General features: G+C 38.1%; 1 long non-coding RNA gene across 1 annotated transcript in view; it reads left to right on the top strand.

Moving 5' to 3' along the window:
* Positions 1 to 8,245, top strand: part of LOC116046067 — a 45,937-nt gene extending 37,692 nt beyond the window's left edge. The window contains exon 2 of the long non-coding RNA XR_004104045.2: positions 7,628 to 8,245. This is a non-coding gene — a long non-coding RNA (uncharacterized LOC116046067). The remainder of the gene's footprint in view (positions 1 to 7,627) is intronic.
* The last annotated feature ends 7,699 nt before the right edge of the window (positions 8,246 to 15,944 follow it).

Below are 15,944 nucleotides of genomic sequence, written 5' to 3'. Positions count from 1 at the left end.
CGAGAATCGGATCAAACCGTGACCTTAGAATCAACAATGTAATCGAAACGAGGATTTGGAGAATTGTGACACCCCTAGTTGCTAGAGTGCTGTAAAAAGATTTTAGAGAGGAGAAAGAGTGTGACTTTGACGTGAGAGACAGCTTTTGGCATCCTATTTCCTACCAACAGTCAACGTTGTTTTCTTTTAATCATGAACACAATCATTCCCTATAACCTGAACCAAGTAGTATGTGTCAAACCCTAACCAAATCTTAACCATAGCTGTGGCAGATCAGAAAACGGTTACAATAAACATGGTTTTTGTTCTTTTTACTTTCAGTTTCTTCTTTACCCCTTCTCAATTTTCAGCTTACAGAGTCACTATACACTACAGTACATAGTGTCAGCTCATGTGCTGTAGTTCCACTCCGTGATGAAATAAAGGTTTAAAGCATTTAAATAGAATATTTTAAATGAAAATCTCTGAGTAATCATTTAAGTCCTAGAATACAGTACCAATGCAGTACCAAAACAAATTCTGCTACCCTAAATATAGACAGAGCACGGTAATGCTACAAAAAGGATAGCTTTATTATCGGTGACATCAAATTCACTATCATACATTAAATATCGAGTGTGTAGATTTTAACCTTTGGGATTTCCACATGGGAAAGGGATGAATCCACTTACCCCCTCTGAACTTCATCAAAATGGAGATACGGGTTCTTTCAAGTGTTGAGCTGTGCTGGGTATTAAGTAACACAAGGTCAAATTCAGTGTTCATGTAAGATTATGGAAATGTCAGTCTTTTTCCTTCCTCTCAACTCTGTAGTTAGGAACACTGACACAGAGAGAGCACACTGGTTAAGTATGTCATACACAGATAGTATGTGTTGATTGTATGAGAAGCACCTATTTCAGGCACATGCCTGCTCACTTGTAGTCTTTCACTCAGACAGGTTATAATTTCTGTGTAATTGCATCCATTAACATGAATTGCTCTTCTGAAGCTCAAGTATGTAATGACATATTGTGAATGCAGATAGTGGAGCATGGGCATCACAAGCTCTGCGATCTGTTCCTTCAAAAGGCTGCACTGCCTCTCTGCAAATACACCATTTATCGAGTTAATTCATCAGTATCAAACCACATAAATCTAATGTATGTCTGCGGATATACAGTAACTTTATCCTCTTGGGCAAAATGTAGGCTGCGGTGGATAAAATAGCTGCCTCGTCAAGCATGAAAAGACACTTTTATGCAGCATTTGAATCACAGATCTACAGTAGTGGCCAAGATGTCGTGCTTCCACTGGGTGTTGCATGTTTTTAGTAATAATTATGTCATAAGCATTTCATCTTTGTCCTCTCTGTGAGGTTCTTACCAAAGCTGATCCTTCTTTTGTCCTAGGATTTTCATAAGACATAAAAAACTATTAAAACTGACAGGTGCCAGTATGCTTTCTTATTAGTTTTGTAATTATTGTCATTTTGATAATTTGAGCAATGTTTACAATGATACAGATACACCTGAATTTAAACTATGACATTCCTTCTCTTTGTTTTAACCTGATAACACTTTTTTAGTATTGATTTATAAGGCTCAAACGGCGGCTGTAAAAAGTCTGTTGTTTACACCTTTTTGTAAAGAATAGCAACTGTGGTGAGCTTCTAGGTTTTCACAGTGGAGAAAAAATCAAAAGGTCATCAAACCTCCCCTACAGCATTTTAAACTTCTCCACTGCCCATCTGTGAGCTCAGTAGGTCATCATGATTTCATTAAAATATGGGCTTTATTGGCTAATATACAGTAAAACCAAAGTGTTTCACATCAAAACAATATTCTTAAATCTTTTCGCAAAGTCGTTGTAATATTTATGGCTAAATAATACTTTTGTGAAGAGAAATCGTTAGTTCAGCAAGTGTGCAAAGAAGACTTTTAAATGGCTTCATCTACATACAGTAACTAGTGAGCTTCAAAAGCTTTTCATTAAATTTACATCAGACACATTTTCTTAATGCAAAAGGGCTTCATAACTTCTGATTCTGGACTGCAAGTCTACTTCATGCATTAAAAAATCAACCCTAAATCTAAATGAAAGTGACTAAAATAAAACATAAAACCATGTCATTTCCCTTGTCTGTGTCTACCAAATAGTCCAGACCCTGACCTTTGAACATCTAAACCAATGTATTTAGCATTGCTGGTAAATCTCTTTAGCAGCGAGCCATTCATATCCTCTCTAACAGTATGTCCTCCTAGACTGTGCTGATAGCAATGGCGGACGTAACTTATCTGGATCTATCTCTCCCCGGACTCTCTCCTATCTCTCCATCCTCCGTCCGAGAGACCTACTGAATGACAAACTGTACTGTTCTCTGTGGATCAATGGCTCATAAGTATAAACCAATTTCCTTTACAAACGGCACTCTGGGAAATAAACAGACACACTGCCTCAGGAGCCTGACTGTGTGAGCTGCAACAGCCCATTATTCATTTTAATGTTGTGGAACTTTGGCAGATACGCCGAACTTCCTAGATTAGGTCAAAAAGTATATCTTGCAAAAGTACAACTGAATTCAAAATACTGTTTTATATCAGTGGCATCAAGAGATATAACTATTGTACATACAATAACTGCTTTTTATTGATCATGACATTGATTAGGTTTCATGTGCATCTTCCATGCCAAGTCTTTTCCAAAGCATATGTTTGATATTGCTTTTCTTGCAGGAATCCATTTCTTTCCATTCATTTCATTATAGTATGAGAATAAAATTTCAGAGATTAAATGTGCTTTAGATGGGCACAAATGTTTTGTGCTAAGGGAGCAGAAACTACGGTGGCCGACAGGGGCAGACGCCCTGCAACTTAAGAAAACCCACGCAAATAGACAAAACACAAGCAAATTAAGAAAACAACTTCATTAATTTGACAACACATGTGTAGCATTCAGCAAACGCACTGCAAATACCACAACACAACCAAATACATAAATGCACTTCAAATAAAAAACGATGCAAAAAGAAAAGCACGCAAACCCTGAAAAAAGAAGCAATGCAAAAAGAAAAACAACTTCATTAATTTAGAGAGAGAGAGAGAGAGAGAGAGAGAGAGAGAGAGAGAATATTAAATCTATGTTTGAGATATGTTTTCTCTCGTTTGGTGGGTGTGTCTCGGCTCAGGTCACAGGTGATACTCAATCAGCAGAGACGTCTGTAAACTCGTAGTAATAAAACATTTAAAACTGCATCAGCGTTTCACGTTGATGTTTGTTTAAGCCACATGAGAGGGTTTAATTTCGAGGTCCGAAATTACTGAAGTGTAGGCCTCCTCAAGTGTAATATTGTGATTATACAACAACGGATACCAACAAAATAAGTGATCAATCTGTATTCATATTGTGGAGCAATTCACTCTTGAAATACAAAAAACAGACAGGATTTCTAGTCCCTCCCTGTTTAGTAAACCAGCCAATTTACCGTGGGATTTATCAAACTGAATAAATCCCACCTGCACATATAAACACAAAACTGCTTTGCTAACTCCAACGTGTTGTAAGTAAGACATCTGCTGAAAAAGTTATTGTATTCATCAGCATGATTGCCGTACTGTTTAGTTCACAAACACCCAACACACCAAAGTACAAACACATAGCGGACCAGACGCAAGCTTTTATTTTGAAAAGCCGAAGCTCTGGGACGGCACCAGCCGGGAGGGCATGAGACGGGAGCATAGACTGTATATTAATAATATATTATGTTATTAATAACACTAATAATAATATGAATTTAATATCGGTTAATAACGGTCGAAAATCAAGCTGTTCCACTAGCTGCTCCCTCTAGAGGTCTGGAGAACTTCCGTTGTGTAATCTGGATGCTGCGTTTTTTTGTTGCATTTGTTTTCTGGGTTTGTGTGCTTTTCTTTTTGCATCGTTTCATATTTGCAGCGCGTTTATCTATTTGGTTGTGTTGTGTGTATTTGCAGTGCGTTTATGTATTTGGTTGTGTTGTGTGTATTTGCAGTGCGTTTATGTATTTGGTTGTGTTGTGTGTATTTGCAGTGCGTTTATGTATTTGGTTGTGTTGTGTGTATTTGCAGTGCGTTTATGTATTTGGTTGTGTGTATTTGCAGTGCGTTTGCTGAATGCTACACATGTGTTGTCAAATTAATGAAGTTGTTTTCTTAATTTGCTTGTGTTTTGTCTATTTGCGTGTTTTCTTAAGTTGCAGGGCGTCTGCCCCTGTCGGCCACCGTAAGAAACTCTTCTGAAAACGTGTTGATATGTTCAAGGATGCTCTGACAGTTCAAACTTGTAAGTCAGCTGCAGAACAGTAATATTTTTATACAAAAAACAATACATTCTCACATCTTTTTCACATAAGTTTCCTTGTTCAGCCTTTTGAGTTGGACTTTCTGACAATATAGCAATATCAGTGCAATGCTCTGCAGCTGTCAACAACCTGTTGTGGAGTAATGAAGAGTCCTTGAATGCACCACCATAGAGTGCTTTGAAAATGGTCCCTGTTTGCAGCAGCAATACAGTACAACACAATATCTCTGTGTAGATTAATCTCACTCATACCAGTAGCACAATATTGACTCAAAATGAAGTTATCAATGGCAGAATCTAAGATGTTTTGCTATTCTAAGATGTTTTGTCAGGTTTACTAGCTGCTGAGTTCAGCTTACTGGATTTCTACTGCTGTATTTGGATTATAAAAAAATAAACTTCATTAGTGAAAATAATAAATAGAGTCAAGTGCCTGAAAAGTCTGGAAAATGTTACAACACTCATCATCTCTCTCCTTGAAGTTTCAATGTTTTACAACTATTATAATCATATTTAATGCTCATTTCCTTTTTTGCCAATAGTCAATAATGCAGCTAATGCCAAATTTGGGATTATTACTGTAAACACAAGTCTGTGTCAAATAACTCTCAGATTTTTTTAATCAAGACTTCAAACATCAAATTCAGTATGGATTTCTGATAATTGAATTGATGCTGAGTGAAGAAGGATTTGCTCCATCGATTGAAGCTACTCTTACTCATACCTTTACCATTTAGGCTTTCAGTTCATGATGGAGTGCAATTATACACCAAATTGGTCATATTAAATGGTAGCCATCTCATCTCATTTGAGTAGTTAAGCTTATTGGATAATGACAGAGTCCTTGTATTGTGTGCCATGGACCCCTAAAACTAGGAGTCAGATCAGATCAAGTCTCATATTTTCAACATTTGTATTTGACTTTTCCAGTGGTTTTGCGCGTACTGCCTATTTATTTAATTTAATAGCTGAATTAGAGACCATACCGTCATCATTTTAAGGTATAGATCTTTGACAGTAATGCCATTTGGACTCACCTAAGTTAATGTTGAACTCAAAGACATATGTGTGGTTGACCATATGCCTACTCGTATAGTTTTAACTCCAGCATATTTACAGAAGCTTGTTGAGCCCTTTTTCTCTTTCAACACTACTTCAGTGCTTCCACTTAGTTCTGAAGAGTTTGTCAAATGCTCTAACAGAATTTCCTCGACTACTCTTGATGCTGTTGCTCCTTTTCAAAAAAACAAAATTATCAACAACAAAAATCCTTGCCTTGACTAAATGAAACTACTTCAGCCGTGTATAGAGGATGGCTTAATGTTATATCATGAATTGACATAGTGTTTAAGTACTCGAGAATACTCATCTGCAACAGACATTATTTTTAGGGTCCCTTGGAGTTAAATACTTGGCGTATTTGAAAGCATACAGTACAAACATTTTCACTGTTATGCACAGTTACATCTGCTTTTTCCAGTGTCATTTACATAAATCAGAAAAAGAAACACTTCCTTCTCATTTACCCACTGCTGCTACTGCAAATGATAGATGTCTTTCTGACAATGTAAACCCAGCTTCGAAAAATATCCACATCACTTGATTCAGAATTGGTGTTTACCGAATGATGGCTTTGTATCATAATTCTATGATTACAAGTTGACCCTGTGGTGGGAATCTCCCTCTGAGCCCCTAAAAATAAGACTGAAATGACTCCAAGGACTTTTGGTACTCATCTCTGTATCTCTGCACACGGCAAGATGGAAGTCTTTGAAGATTCTCTGCCTTACAGATCACAGGATACTCAAAAGGTCTGGGGAACTGGACTTGACATTTGGTCATAAAGTATGCTCATTTAAAAATGGTTTTAGGAGATCTACACCACTGTTCCTTAGAACTGACTATGCAAATTGGGACTGTCAACATCATTTTGATGAAGTTGTCTTCACAAGGACATTAAAAGCGTACTGTATGCTATGTAGGCTCCTCCAGTACCCTAGCCTTAACTGCAAAATAAAACATTCTTTTAGTTTTTTTCATTAAGTTGAAAATAAATCAGCAATGTCTGAATACCTTAAAGCAGCTATAATCAATATATTTACATTAAGCATGGATCACATGACTATGTGTATGTAAAAGGGTTCGCTCGTGGTAATGAACCCACAGAGAAATATCGCCTGACTCTGCAGTTCCCTCAGCTCTAAGAGCTTAGCATCTTTCAGCTCGTTCTTTTGGTTTTTCAGCACGCAACTTTAATGTTTTGGTTCAGTCTCATCACTCTTTTTGTTTTATTTTCAGCTACAGCAGGCAGCTCTTTTCAGCTGCAGAGCTCACAAACACCTACTACCATTACCTGCCCGGCACTATACAGCAGACAGACAGAGTTAGCAACTAGCTGGTGGACATAGGCCCTGCTCAGACCTGTCTAATCTTGGGTGATCCAATCTAAGTACTGTAAGTCAGTTCACACCTGGCATTAGAATGTGTCTCCACGTGTCTTGAGACCACTTGTGATTTCACGTTGCTGCTGTGTGTGCAAATAAACACATATAGTAGTAAACACATGGCTAACACAGCAGACGTTGCGAGGTAAGATTACATGAATGTCTGCAGTAATATCCTACATATTTGTGAATTTGGGTACATTTTATCAACCTAAAAATATAAGATTATTGTCTACCGGTGGTCCCCAGGGACCTCTGTACGCCGCGCCCCGAGCTCCAGAGGAGGATGCTCAGAGGTTCACTGCTCGTTTCTTACAAATGAGTTATAGTAGGTTTAAAGATTTTATCAAATTTGCTTTGTTCTTTACTGTGGTACACATTATCATCTTTTATTTTCATCTTCATAAAGCTACCATTGTGGATGTAGAGGCAGGGTAATAATGCCAGTGCACCAAACTTAATAACTCCTGTAAGTGCTGCATATCGATCTGTTTGTTGTTTGTTGTGAATGACTCATACAAAGTAATTGGATGGAGAAGGGAAAGAGGAAGAAAGTAATATAAACTTCAAAAACCTGATAAAAACAGTGCATTTCTATGAGCATATCTGGGTTACAAAATGCATTTCTAGTCTCCAACAGAGACATAAGGGGACACGAGTTCACACAGAACACTGAAAGGTTTTGATATCCTGCAGGAGCAATTTTCTCTGAACCTCCTACTTAATGCTTTGACATCGTTATCCATGTAAATGCTCAGCGCAGTGCTTATGAATACTGAGAGCTCTCTTTCGCACATGAATTGTCAGAGTGGTTGGAGATTATTTCATTCTTAGGAGATGGTGATTAACACATGCATTTATTTCAGGTTATGCACCTCTTTGATGCCAGCGAAGGGGGAGAGACCAAAAGAGGAATAGGGAAGGATGAGGAGAAGAGAGGAAAGGAGGGAAAGACGAAAGAAATACAAAGAGACACAGGAATGAGTGAGCCAAATCCCTCATAACCATGTATTACTGATGTGTGGCAATGTGCAGGAAAGAGTTTTCATCAACACTGTTGATAGTAAGCACAGCCTCATTCGAACGCACAAAGAGCACTTTGCATTGGCAGACATTATCAACACTGCTCGTAGTTCAACAAAGACTGCAATGAAAAGAGAAAACCATGGATTTAACAATAAAAGCTGCCAGTAATTAGTTCCAATTTCCTCTTTAACAACAGTGTCCCTCATTGACATCACGGTCAATTAAAAGCAAAAGGGCTGCATATTTCCACACAGTAAATGTGGTATTTGTGGTGGGTGTTTGGAGTGGAGGAGGGGATGTTTTGAATAAACATAGCTGAATAAATGATCTGCATATACACATCTGAGAGTGAGGAGAGATATGAGCAGAAAGTTCTGGATTGTATAGAGAAAGGATAAAAGATGGGCAGATGATGATTTCATGGTGGCTTTGCATTATAATTATAAGATTTAAGCATTTAAAGGACTATTGAGTCAAGTCATCATCCTCGTAATGCTTTCAGCCAATCTCATACTGTGTGGAGATATTTGTATCACTTCATGACTGATAATATGCCAACACCTTCCTTTGGGTAAATATCTCATTGTTTTTAAAGGTCATGTCCCAATCACCGATTCATAGCTCATGCAAAATGGCAGATGTTCTTCAATGAAACCACAGCTAAGGTCATTTGCACAGAGAAATATCCATCTATATACTGTATCTGTTACCAGTAATCTTCTAACCATCCATGCATCTTATTAAAGTTTATTTTGTTTTCTATGATACATAATCTGTGTGGATCAGCGGCTAGCAGCAGGTCATGGTCTGATTCCAGTAAAGCCCTTGAGTTATGTTTTCACCTGCAATAGACAAAATACTTCATTCATTTACTATAATACATTAGTCTTTTGCTCTAGATCTCCTTTGGTTGGATTTTATTTATTATGCTAGGCATAATCTATGTCAAGGAAATTATGTGAAATGCATTTTTTGTTTATTTTATGTTAATTTAGAGCACTAAAGCTTGTAATTCTACCATAGCACCATGTGCAGTACAGCAAGGCAAGCAAATCAACATACTCAAATCATCTTCAGCTCTAACTTAAACCAGCACACCTAGACAATACAGGAAGGACCGACTGGGCTCCAGTCAAACTGTCAAACTGCATCTTTAACTTCAATAGTGTTTTAGCTTCAGTAAGTGCAGTCTCTTGTTTGGCCTTTGAAATGACACATTGGAAATGATTCATAGATTTAAATATTCAGCCTTCACATTTAGTCACTTGGTTTTGAAAAAGGTTTGTGAGGGAGTTGTTTTTAAAAGCTGTTTATGAATAATGCACAGAAAAAGATGAGGCAGTAAGAGAGCTATACTGTATAATCTCAATGCAGTAGTCCTAGTGATTTTAAATTATAAACAGTGTCAGTGTACAGCCTTGTACAGTTTTCATCATCATAAAACAAACAAATAAAAACGACAAGTGAGTTTTTACTAAGCCCCGCCCCGGTTGCTGCCTATGCAGGTCAATCTTTCCATTCTTGCAAGTTTACAGTGGTAATGCTGGCAGATTAACCAACCAAAAATCCTTGCTGTCAGACAGACAAGGTCAAAAGCAGGCTTCTCAATTCTAGCTGGCGACCATAAAGCCTACATGTTCGAGGAAAAAGGTTAGCACCCTTATCAGCTGTCATATAGTTGACTTGGACATAAAGAATCAGCAGTGTTCTTGTATTACTGTGTAGAGCTGATTAATATAAGTATGATAAGGTAAAATGTAAGACCAGACTGTTATTTCATTCTCACATAACCATAGCCATAAGGCTTTAAAGTTTAGTACTTGTTTGTATTTTCAAACAATGTTTCCACTTTTAAGGTTACAAAAAGCTGGAGCTGCTAATTTTAGCCTAAATGTATTGTTCATCTGTTCTGTGTAACATTCTCATCTGATCTTCAATATCACAATCCAAATCATATCCATTATGTTAACTACTCTTATGTAGCGCAGAGCTAACTTTTGGTGAGCAGACATGTAGAACGGAGATGAGGAGTGTCAGATCCATTGAAAAGAGACAGTAAACTGTTTGCAATTAAGGATTTAAGCTTCAGTCTTCACTCGTGCTAATTAACGGGGCTCAGCGGGCGGACATGTCACCCCCCAGAAACATCTCTAAATGCACAGTGGGGTGCAGATTCTAGAGATTTTTTTTTTTTTTTTTAAACATCTTGGTTCTGATAGTAAATTAGTTCAAATCAGCTTAATATCAGCGTAGGAAAAAACAATCGTCGACCATCCTTTTCAATAGTTGATATATGATCCAATCACCAATTGGCACCAATCCAAGCCAAGTGTTGAAAACTGTTGGTTTTACAAAATATTAAACCAAAGATAGAAATCTATAATGCTTCATCATCATCAAACAAGGGTCACTCCATAAAAAGGTCTCTTGACCAGTGTTGGGCAAGTTACTCATGTGTAATATGTTACTCTTTACTAATTACTCCTTAAAAAAAGTAATAATACTTAGCTCATTACTTTGTATCAAAAGTAATTAAATGCGTTACTTGTTATATTACTTTATTACTTTCGTGCCCCCTCCCAAATACAACACATAAAACAAACACACAACCTGCCAGCTCCTTTAGAACTCATTCTACTTTATTCAAACAATAATTAACCTTACAGGATCGGAGTCAACAATCAGCCAAACAACTGCAAAATGCATTTAGGCTGTAACTGTACATTACCAAGATTATTGCACATTTACACAGGCCTGTTATGTTTTTTTGTCGAGTTTCACATAGGCTTACATTATAAAAAGGACCTGGCGACATAGATTCCCATAACCTTAGTAACTCGCTGTGCCTGCGTGCACAAGGCGAGAGAGGAGAGGGAAGCTGCACTGCTCACAGTGACATGTTGGATGTCATCGATGTTCCCACTAGAGATGGTCCGATACCATTTTTTGCTTCCCGATACCGATTCCGATACCTGAACTTGCATATCGGCCGATCCCGAGTACTGATCCGATACCAGTGTATCATATATTTTATTATGTTTTAACAACTGTACTACTATCCCAGTATGGATGTGATATGATTTCTATCTTTGTTGTAAGGTCTGGCTCAGGTTAAACTCTTTGTGAAACATGAACAAACACAAACAATGAATGCCACAGAACTTTCTTTTATTATCCAGTTTGACAGTCAGTTATAACGGAAAAAGAACATAAATAAACTACTTTAACGTAGATTTTCTTTAGGGCTTTATTACGTGGTATCGGATCGCTGCATAAACTCAGTACCTCCCGATAACGATACCAGCATTTTAGGCAGTATCAGAGGCAATACCGATACTGGTATCGGTATTGCCTCTGATACCGATATCTCCGATACTGGTATCGGTATTGGAACAGTAGTTCCCACTCGCATCAATGCCTTTATATAATGACAATACGTCCAGCTGTTGAAATAATTCCTCTCTTCGTCATCCTTCGTTTAGCTTTTTGGCTAGTAGCCGATGTGACGTGAGCTGCCCTTGCCCTGACCAGCCGCGTGCTAAATTACGACAAGTGTACATGTCACGTCATCATATAAGAAAGCCTACCTTGGACAAAAAACAAAACTCTTTCGGGTAACGCAGCGTTACTTGGAACGATAATTTCCAAATTACTGTTTTGGAAATTGTAATCCCTTACACTCGTTGGTGTTGAAAGTAATAATATTACAGTAATATATTACTATGTGTTATTTACTATGTAATGCGTTACTGCCCAATACTGCTCTTGACAGTGAAAAAGAAACTGACTTTATCGAGAATGTGGTGCAGTCTGTGGATATAAATGTTCTACTCCTTGTGAACTGGCAGTCTGAGCTTTTGCACCAAAAGCTCAGACTGCCAGTTCACAAAGTCAGCCTAACATGCCATAAAATATGAATAAATAGTTTTATCATAACTTGAAAAAAGTTGCCTCTAGTCTTGTTTGGATTTTAGCTCTTGCACTGTAGCTTTTTGCCTTGAGTGACTCACATGAAATAATTTACATTTATTTATATATATATATATTTATATATATATAATATGCTCTAAATTGAACTATTACAGTTGGAGCTTAGACTATGTAAGTATTACCATTATACTTGGGAAATGCCACAGACAATTTTATGATAGATTTCTTTGTAAATAAAGGATGCTATTTTACCTGTGAACATGCATTTCCATCATACATTTTGACCAGGATTAAGCGATGACATTAATAAATCTATACTGAGATATGAGATAGTTTTCACAATTTTTCTCTAATTTGTCACATTCTCAGCTTTCTATCGGATGCCGTAGAACATTCTGTGCTTTGTATCTCATTTCCAAGGTTTGTGTACATTTACAAAAAAAAAGAAAAAATTTGAAGTGCACCTTTTTCAGGGAAACCTCTTTATTTTACAACAGCACTTTGACCAAGAGCAGTCTTTATACATCAAATTACCAAGTGTCCTTGAATGTTGATGGTAGCTTTTACGGAAGGGGAAGAATGTAAAATAAGTGCAAAACCTGCCAGCGTGTGTTAACATGTAGCACTCATTTAAGTGTGCTGAATGTTTTTTATTACTTTAGACAAGAGAAAGTACAATTTCCTTTCATCAGTTGCACTCTGCATGCAATGATGCATGGAGGAAATAAGATGGTGATTGGGGACTTGGGAAGCAGGAGAAAGTGGGGACGGTGCTAGTATCATCATGACTGGCCTGTCACTACGTGTGGACAAACCATGTGGGGAGGATGGGCGACAAAGGAGGCGATTAGCTGGACAGAGCACCCGTAATACACTCTCGGGGGACCAGTAAGTCAGGCAGCTCAATGCTGCAGCCAGGTTCACTGAGCAATTAAGAGAGCCGGGAGAGTCAAAGTGGCTTAGCCTGATGCTCTGCAGCTCTGCGCCAGTATTGAGAGCAGAGGGTCACTTTCAACCTCTATCAGTCCACCTGTGTCTTAATGCACCCATCCACACTGGCTAAATGAGCTGAGAACAGAGCCAAAGGGACAAGTGGGGCCAAAGCAGTACATGGGAGGAATGATTCTCCCCTTTCCCCATAATTGTGTCTGACATATCCTTTGGCTTCCCTCCCAGATCACTAGCAATACATATATTTTTCTTCATACCCTTGTTATCCCTGGCTCCTTAATGAATTATTTATAGTGGGGGAGAGCGAAGGAGTAGAGAACATTGCCCTCGGAAGTAAACATACCAATAAAAGGAAAGATGACTGCAATAAAATTATATGGAAGGCATCATTTGCCCTTTTACCAAAATGGGTTTCAAAGTATTATGGGCTACTCACATCACACTCATATTTGAACTTCAAAAACAGCCAAACTATTGAGCAACATGATTCTCGAGAGAAACGAGTGAAATTGTAGAAACCTTGAATCAAAAGAGCTGCCTTAGTATTGCAGGGGCCTTTGTGCACTCCATCATTATTAATTTGTGCTGCACAAACAATTGACCTTAACTGTAATAATACTGGCTACTGCATACATGGAATCTGTTAAATCCTTTTACATATTGCGTTTTCTAATGCAGGTTGACCTCCATGATTGAGTAAGTTCAAACATAGGCATCAGATTTGCAGGTTTCTCCCAAGTTAGCGCTAGCATAAAAATATTACCCCATGACTACCTGGTGATAAGAAACACCAATAAACATCTTTCTCTACTGGAAACATTTTAACAGTAAGGCCCCAGGACAATTCTCAAAAGGTGTTTTTATTTATTTGCTTTTTTTTATCTCTCCACCAGTCTGCAAGATTACAAGAATGAAGGAAGTGATGCCTTGAGGGAAACAATTTCTAACGTACTGGCAGCACATTCACGAGCACTGTCTCACCTAAAGGTCCTCAGAGAAATATGTGAAATATTTGCTGCTTCCACAAGAATGTGAGCAATAACTGTCCTGAAATGAGGAATCAAGCTCTTTGTTACATTTCATTTACTTGTAGGAGAAACCGTCAGCTTCATAGAAATATCACAGGGTCCAAATTAAAACCGCACTCAATGGCCCTACCTCTCCCTAAGCATACTGTATATATGGTCTGAAGTCAGGCAAACTTGCATAATGTAATGTAATGGACAATTCCGCTTCCAACCTGTAGGGGGACCGAAGTGGGAAAAATTCTCTAGTGTTGCTTTAATGATATTCACACAAACACAGTGAAGATACGATTCTTCTACACATTAATCTGCATGAAGATTTTGCTTATTGAGACATTCTTGCTTTCAGAGATCCAGTGTTTCAGAATTGCAGGGCGAGGGCAGTGATAGGTCAAAGCAGTGAGCCTGTTAATTGGAGTTGTTCATAGTAAAAGAAGGGGGGGGGGGAGTGTAGAGGTGGTCATTAATAATTGATCAAAGAGCCGTTAAATCGAAATGTGTTTGCATTAATTAATCATCCACCCAGATGCCACTAATCAGCCTTTTTCATCGCAGCATCATATCAATCCTGCAGACTACACCAGTTGTGCTGAGCCTAAGCCATCATTCATCATGTCTCACTGTGCTCTTAAAGTGCTCACATTATGCTTTTTGGCTTTTTCCCTTTCCTTTATTGTGTTATGTCTTTTTTGTGCACGTTATAGGTTTACAAAGTGAAAAAGCCCAAAGTCCATCCCAAAGAGACTTACCATCTTCCAGAGAAAACACTGTTCACAAACTGCTCCAAACAGCTCAATTGTAGTCCAGCCTTTACTTCCGTGACGAACATGCGTCACTTTGTAACATGTTATAATGCTCACCTAGCTGCTAGCATGGCACTCCCTCATGCTCTGCAGCTGACAAGCTAGCAGTACTTACTGCGCATGTGCGACTCCCAACAAAGATGGTACAGAAGTGAGATGCCTCACTGTAGCTAAAACAGAGGGCTCAACACACAGGGTGAAAAGAGGAGCTGCAGCAATGTGCAGTACAACAAATGTATGGTGTCTTCTGAAAATTAAACCACATAAACCTATTCTGGTACAACCTCTAAATACAATTATGAACCTGAAAATGAGCATAATATGAGCACTTTAAAGTTGGCCTCAAGTCTGTGACAGAGTGATTAAAACACTATTGCCATTGAGCGCATGCCAGTGGGCTTTTCTCACAATCTCCTCTGAAAATAGGCGGCAGTCTACACTGTGTACAATGTGAAACTTGATTACCATGTTTTCTACGAGTTATTGATATTCTTTGAACTTCAACAGGCTTGTGAGGCGTTCTGCAACAGTCTGCGGCGACAGTTTCACTTCTTAAAATGTTCAGTTCAATCACTGTCAGGCTCTACAATGACCTGGTTCGATGAGGTGGTGGACACCCATTAGCAGTTTGAGAACAGTACAAAATAGAATTGAAAACAAAGGATGACTTAATTATAGCTCATGATTAAAGATGGTGTCGTTTTACCTCGGCATAAAAAGGTTATATCTACAGTATTTTAAATCAATGTTAAACGCATCATCTGGTGAGCATTCTACTGTACCAAATCAAACACACCGACAATGGTATTGTGCAGCAAACATGCATCAATGTACAGCTGTTGCTCAGAAGAAATAATAATATAATAAATAAAATTCTTTTGAAAAACAAAAAACATATAAAAAGAATGAACAGGAAAGGAAAGTTGCACTTAGGCAAACTGTGAAGGGCTTGCAGCCTTGTGGAGTGAAAGCCTTAAAGACCGTAAATAGGTCTTTACTACAGTTTATATTTACCTGAGTCACTAATGGGTTGCAACCCACTCTCCATGTAGGTGCAGTTTACAAAGCGTGAAATTGTTTCTACATAGTTTGGTCTGGTCTGTATGTTTGGTTTGGTCTACATAGAGATAAACTAATCTAACAGCAACAGTTATTATTGCAATTATTACACGTCTTTTTATGATAGAATCTCAATGCTGGCATGCCATGTCTTACCTAAGCTAAGGTCATGACAAAAGTGATGTGTTCCAAAGAGTCACCTCCATCTAATCTGCCTGAAATCAGAGCCCCCATCTTTAATTAAGATGAAAGCATAAACCTGATGCCTTTTTATATTTACTACATTAGTGAACATCCAGGTTAATCCAAGAATGGATTATCTTCGCTGACTGTGAGTGACCACTCATGTAATAAACTCTCAGGTAAGGCGACTCAGTTTCAGAGGGCCT

The sequence above is a fragment of the Sander lucioperca genome, chromosome 9 (assembly GCF_008315115.2).
Source record: "Sander lucioperca isolate FBNREF2018 chromosome 9, SLUC_FBN_1.2, whole genome shotgun sequence".
Lineage (NCBI taxonomy): Eukaryota > Metazoa > Chordata > Actinopteri > Perciformes > Percidae > Sander > Sander lucioperca.
This window is presented reverse-complemented; position numbering and strand designations above follow the sequence as displayed.